Genomic DNA, 7,026 nt, shown 5'->3' on the forward strand with positions numbered 1-7,026 from the left:
TGTTGATGGCCTTTCAGCTGATTCCCTGGTGGCCCGCTGGAATGTGGAGTTAACTAGGGCTATTGACTGTTTGGCTCCAAAGCGCCCTCTCCGATTGCATGGAGCCCGAACAGCCCCGTGGTTTTCCACGGATCTGAGGGCAATGAGACAATTGCTGAGACGGCTAGAGCGCCAGTGGCGGATGACCCATTCTGAAGCTGCTCGGACACTGGTTAGAGCTCAGTGTCGAGCCTACCAAGTGGCAGTAGCGACGGCGAAGAAGACATTCTTCACTGCTTCTACTGCATCTGCAGAAAACAGCAGCAGGAGACGTTTTCAGGTGGTTCGCTACATCCAGCTGCTACATCAGGGCCCAGTACAGGCCACGGGATCTCCTGTAATGATTTCACAAAGTTTTTTGCAGATAAAGTCGCTTAGATTCGGGAAGAGGTAGACGCCACCATGGGAGCAAAGCCGGAGCAGGAGTGTGTTAGAGCCCTGTCTAGTCAAATTGCGTGGCATCAATTCCAATATGTTATCTCCGAGGATGTGGACAGGCTGCTTGGACGAGTGAAACCAACCACCTGTCTCCTTGATCCTTGCCCATCCTGGCTTATAAAAGCTAGCCGGGAAGGGCTGGGCGATGGGCTACATGGGGTGGTGAATGCTTCCCTCCGTGAGAGAGCCTTCCCAGACCCGCTGAAAAAACCATCTTTAGATGCGGCCACGATGGCCAACTATTGCCCAGTCTAAAATCTTCCATTCTTGGGCAAGGTGATTGAGCGAGTGGTTGCTGAACAACTCCAGGCATGCCTGGAAGAAGCGGACCATTTGGATCCCTTCCAGTCGGGATTCAGGCCTCATCATGGGACTGAAACTGCCTTGGTTGCACTGGTCGATGATCTCCGGCGGGCTAGGGACAAAGGTGAGAGCTGCTTCCTAGTTCTGCTGGATCTCTCAGCGGTGTTTGATACCATTGACATTGATCTCTCAGCGGTGTTTGATACCATTGATAACATCCTTCTGGACCGTCTTGAGGGGCTGGGAGCTGGGGGCACTGTCATACAGTGGTTCCATTCCTTCCTCCTGGGCTGTGTTCAGAAAGTGGTGGTGGGGGATGAGTGTTCAGACCCCTGGGCTCTCACTTGTGGGGTGCCTAAGGGTTCTGTCCTCTCCCCCATGCTTTTCAACATCTACATGCAGCCGCTGGGAGAGATTATCAGGGGGTTTGGGCTGGGTGTTCATCAGTATGCGGATGATACCCAGCTCTACCTCTCTTTCAAATCAGAACCAGTGAAGGCGGTGAAGGTCCTGTGTGAGTGTCTGGAGGCGGTTGGAGGATGGATGGCGGCTAACAGATTGAGATTGAATTCTGACAAGACAGAAGTACTGTTTTTGGGGAACAGGAAGCGGGCAGGTGTGGAGGACTCCCTGGTCCTGAATGGGGTAACTGTGCCCCTGAAGGACCAGGTGCGCAGCCTGGGAGTCATTTTGGACAAATCCGTGTCCAGGGCAGCTGTTTACCAGCTCCATCTGGTACGCAGGCTGAGACCCTATCTGCCTGCGGACTGCCTTTCTGGTTATCTCCCGCTTGGACTACTGCAATGCGCTCTACATGGGGCTACCTTTGAAGGTGACCCAGAAACCACAACTAATCCAGAACGCGGCAGCCAGACTGGTGACTGGGAGTGGCCGCCAAGACCATATAACACTGGTCTTGAAAGACCTAGATTGGCTCTCAGTACGTTTCCGAGCACAATTCAAAGTGTTGGTGCTGACCTTGAAAGCCCTAAACGGCCTCGGTCCAGTATATCTGAAGGAGTGTCTCCACTCCCATCGTTCTGCCCGGACGCTGAGGTCCATCGCCAAGGGCCTTCTGGCGGTTCACTGTGAGAAGCCAAGTTACAGGGAACCAGGCAGAGGGCCTTCTCGGTAGTGGCGCCCTGTGAGGAGAATCAGAGCTTACAGGGTTAAACAGTTCTGTGTGACGTCTCACATTCTGAAGTGTGGTTTGGTTCACATACGGGAATCTTTCTTTGTGTGTGAGTTTTCCTTTCGGTTTTGGCTGAGAGGCGAGAAGGATGTCTGCTCTCTCGCCGGGACAGATTTACGATGTTTTTCTTCGCAATTAAAGGCTGTTAGAGATAAGCAAGAAGCCTGCGTTCAGTCTGATTTATTACCCACACACGAGGCAACGTTTTCGTACCGCTGCAAAGAACTCTGCTAAAGAGCATCAAAGGGCTCATGTTTTCTATCGGCACGAGAAGCAAAGGCACAGGGAAGTGTGCCGGGCGCCATCTTAACCCACACGCCCACCCTGTGAGACGCCCTCCCACCAGATGTCAAAGAGAACAACAACTACCAGACTTTTAGAAGACATCTGAAGGCAGCCCTGTTTAGGGAAACATTTAATGTTTGATGCATTACTGTATTTTAATATTTTGTTGGAAGCCGCCCAGAGTGGCTGGGGAAACCCAGCCAGATGGGTGGGGTATAAATAAATTAATTATTATTATTATTATTATTATTATTATTATTATTATTATTATTATTATTATTATTATGTTACTCCAGCCAGGAGGACTTCCTGTCACACCTGGTCTGAAGCATCCTCCCCCTGCGTGTGACCAGGTAGATGGGTGTGACCCTGGCAAACCCTGTAAAAGGGTCACACAGCCATCTCTCTCTCTTGACCATTTTCTCTTTTTTTATTTTAAATATTTTTTATTAGGGATTTCAACAAGACATTTTATCAAAAAACATATCATCCTTAATCCCCCCTATTTCCCCCTCTCTCTCCCCATAAAGTAACCCCCTCCCCTCCCCCCCCCCGACTTCCCTCGGCTCCTCTCTCTGGTTTATCAACAAATGTTATTGTCGATAGTGCAACCAACTCTGAAAACAGGTCAGCATATGTAAGCCATTTTCCTTTCTTTCCAAGTGGTTTGAGCAGTAACGCTTCACGTGGTGAAAGCCACCAAGGAGTCTTTTGTTCTAACAAGTCTTTGTATCTCTCCCATACTCTCATTAATGATTTCCTAATTATATGGTTGTAGAAACTTCTGTGTACCTTTCCTTTCCCATACCATAGAAATTCATGCCAGCCAAATCTGTTATCATGTCCTTCCAGTTCTAATGCTTCTTGCTTTTCCAACCTCATCCAGTCCCTGATCCATACCAAACAAGCAGATTCATAATACAATTTAAAATCTGGGAGGGCAAACCTGCCTCTATCTTTTACGTCTGTAAGTATTTTATATTTTATCCTTGGCCTTTTGCCCCCACCCCCGATAAATTTTGAAATCTCTTTCTGCCATTTTTTAAAACATTCATCTTTCAGGATGACTGGAGTTGATTGAAAAAGAAATAGCATTTTTGGCAAAACATTAATTTTGATCGCTGCTATTTTACCTGACAATGAGAGATTCAGTCTGTTCCATATTTCCTAATTTCTTTTTACCTCAAGCCAGATTTTTTCATAATTATTTTTAAATAGATTTATATTTCTTGATGTTAACCATATCCCTAAATACTTAACCTTTTTATGGACTTCATTCTCAATATTTTGTTCTAGCTCCATTTTTTCCTCTTCCTTCAGGTTTTTAACTAATAATTTGGTTTTGTTCCTATTTAACTTAAATCCTGCCACTTCCCCAAATTTCTGAATCTTTTCTATTACTTTAGGGAGTGAAAATTTGGGCTCTTCCACAGTTATCACTAAATCATCTGCATATGCTTTGAGTTTAAGCTCACTTTCCCCAGTTTTTACACCTGTAATCTCTTTGTCTGCTTTTATATTTCTGGCAAGTACTTCCAGTACCAGGATGAACAATAATGGTGATAATGGACATCCTTGTCTAGTTCCTTTTTGAATCTTACAGTCATCCGTTATCACCTGGTTAATAATTAATTTTGCTTTTTGTTTTGAATAAATTGCTGCTATTCCTTTTAGAAATTTAGAGCCACATTAAATTTGTTCTAACAACGTTGTCATGAATTTCCAAGAAACATTGTCAAAGGCTTTTTCAGCCTCTTTCATCATTGCCGCTTTCTTTTCATTTTTGGCCTCTAGGTATTCTATTATATTCAGAATATTCCTTATATTCTCCTTCATTTGTCTACCTGGTAGAAACCATGGCTGATCTTGATGTATATACTCATTTAGTATATTTTTTAATCTATTGGCTAATATATTTGCAAACAATTTGTAATCATTATTTAACAAAGAAATAGGCCTGTAATTTTTAATTTGCAGCAAATCTGCGTCTTGTTTTGGAATTACTGTAATATAGGCCTCTTTCCATGTTTCTGGAATTTCACCTGTATTCAGTATTTCATTCATGACATCTTTCAATGGGTTCACTAACTGTTCGCTTAGTTTTTTTATAATATTTTGCCGTAAGACCATCTGGGCCTGGTGACTTGCCATTTTTGGAGCCTTTTATTACCTCTAAAAATTATTGCACTGTTATCTGGGAGTTAAGAATGTTCCTTTGTTCCTCTTTTATATATGGCATATTACTACTTCTGATGTACTCTTCTATCTTGAATGTTTTTTGTTTCCCTTGTCTATACAACTCTGAAAAATATTTAACAAATCCTTCTCTTATTTCCTTCAACTTATCTGTGATCTTTCCATTTAAATTAATTTTATTTATGGAGTTCCTTTGTTCACTTCTTTTTTTTTTAGCTGCCAGGCTACCAGGCTGTCAGTGGCTTTTTAACTTTGTATCCCAATAGGTAACTGAATACAGTTAATGTATAAATCCGTTAGAATGTAACCATCCACCAAGTCAGAGTTAAATGTTACAACTCTCCTTTGCTGTCGGCTGTGTCTGAGTCCCATTCACAAAAAAAGTTCCCTTTGCAGAGCTCGTCCACAGAAATCGGAAGCTGACTTCCTGTTTTGCTTCCATTTCACCAAATTAAATTTTAAAGCTCTAATTCAAAGTTCAAAATGTTTTATTTGACTTTTACCTCTAATTGGAAGATCTTCTGCTTCTGGTGGCGGATCGTAGCTTTCGCAGCAGGCTGTGTTGGTGCCGAGAGCGAACTCGAGCCTCTTCCCCTTCCCTCCCGTGCACACAGCAGCGGCCAGGAGACAATTGGGGTTGTGAGATTTTCCGCTCCGCTGGAGCCCTCAGGTCCCCACTCTCCTGTGGGGGGTTTTTTGGGGGTGCGCTGAGCTCTAGCACTGCCCTCCAAGCCTTTCTGCTGGCTCCGTGTTGCGGGCGACACTTAGCACACCGCCATTGTCCTCCGCAGCAGATTGGAAGTCCTTGACCATTTTCTCTTGATGCTGTTCTCTTGATGTATTCTGCTGTTTGCTGGCTCTCAGCCAGCAGCACATGGGCTCAAATCCCCACATTCTTTTCTGTAACTCCAAGCTAAAAGCCTGCCTTCAGGGAACCTACTGTGAACAGCATGTAAGTAAACTTCTTATCATTACTTTTAAAGAAGACTGTTGTGTCTTCTTTAAAAGTAATGATAAGAGGGATAAAAGGGGAATTTACCAGGATCAAACCCTGGTTTGCTGAAGTAAAGAGATTCAAACGAATCTACCAACTAGCTTCCTGCTATATACTGGGGAATGTGCTACTGACTCATTAGTGTCAGGGAGGGAGGACAATATTTAATCAATCTGTCATCTCCTTCTATCCACAACATTCCCACATTCTCAAAGCTAAAAAGCCCCAAACTTTGCAAGCCTTCATTCATAGGGGAGCCCCTCCATCCCCCAGATCATTTTGGCTGCATTTTCTGAACCTTTTCCAGCCCTGCAGTATCCTTTTTGAGGTGAGTACTCTACACAGTACTGTGGGAGATGCACCACAAATTTGTGTAACAGCTTTAGGATATTTGCAGTTTTACTTTCAATTTCTTCCCTACTGAATTTCTGGCATCAAATTTGCTTTAACAATTCCCCAGGCTCTTCCGCCCCCTCGCACCCCAGATCCTTGCTGCTACTCACCAACATTCTTACACCAGATGGTGACTTTGGCCTCTCTGTACCCAGGAGCTGATGGAGGCTGGAAACCATCTTGTCCATGTTTTCCACAACTGTCATGGGTCCATCAAGGATCTGAGGAGCACAGGAGCAGCTGCCCAAACCTTATCATCATCATCATCATCCGACGTTGCCCAAGGGTTTCCCTGGCCCTCCTCCTGCAGACTGGGGGGGGGGGGGGCAGCACATAATAGCATCTCTGAGGGGCTGCCCCATTGAAGAGAGCAAAGGCTGCTTAATACATTGCAGGGGGTTGGAATGAAATGGCCCTTGGGGTCCCTTCCAACTGTATGATTCTATGACTTCTCTGCTGCTTAAGTTACTGGAGGGTAGATTTCGGTCAAAGATTAGGGAAGTTTCTTGATAGTAGGGAGAGTTTGACAATGGAGCCAGTCACACAGAGGGAGGTGGTATGAGACATCGGACAATCCTGATGGAAACGGAAGCAGAGTTTGCTTATTTGCCCCATGTCTGGAACAGAAATCAATGAATATGATTGGTCTTCACCTTTGTTGTGTTCAGCCTGTCAATGATATGGAACCAATTGGGATTCCTGCATTGCAGGGGTTTGGACTAGATGACCCTGAGGATCCCTTCCAACTCTGCAGTCCTTTGATTCTATGAACTGCCCTTCCAAACCGAATTGTGTTTCCTTTGCATTGAAATGGATGTTGTGGAATAATGTAGTAAATCATGTAATAAAGTACATATTTAGTTGCATAAAATTCTGCCACAGCAGACAGTGGGATTGATAACTTAGATTTTTGCCAGAAGTCTAACTGCTGTGAGCATAGGTGTGATGCAACTCATTTAATTAAGGTGTGTACCCAGGGATATTTATTTCCTTATATATTTCTACCTTCCTGAAAATCTTCCAGCAGAGGCCGGACAACCATCTAGTGTTTCTTTATTTATTGTGTTTCTATCTCACCTCCCCCCGCCCCGCCAAAAAAACCTCCAAGGAGCTCAAGGTATCCCCTCCGTGTTTAACCCCGAACAACCGCCCTGTAAGGTCAGTGGGACTAAGAGGCCTGCATTGC

The sequence above is a fragment of the Podarcis tiliguerta genome (assembly GCF_965153285.1).
Source record: "Podarcis tiliguerta genome assembly, chromosome: W".
Classification (NCBI taxonomy): domain Eukaryota; kingdom Metazoa; phylum Chordata; class Lepidosauria; order Squamata; family Lacertidae; genus Podarcis; species Podarcis tiliguerta.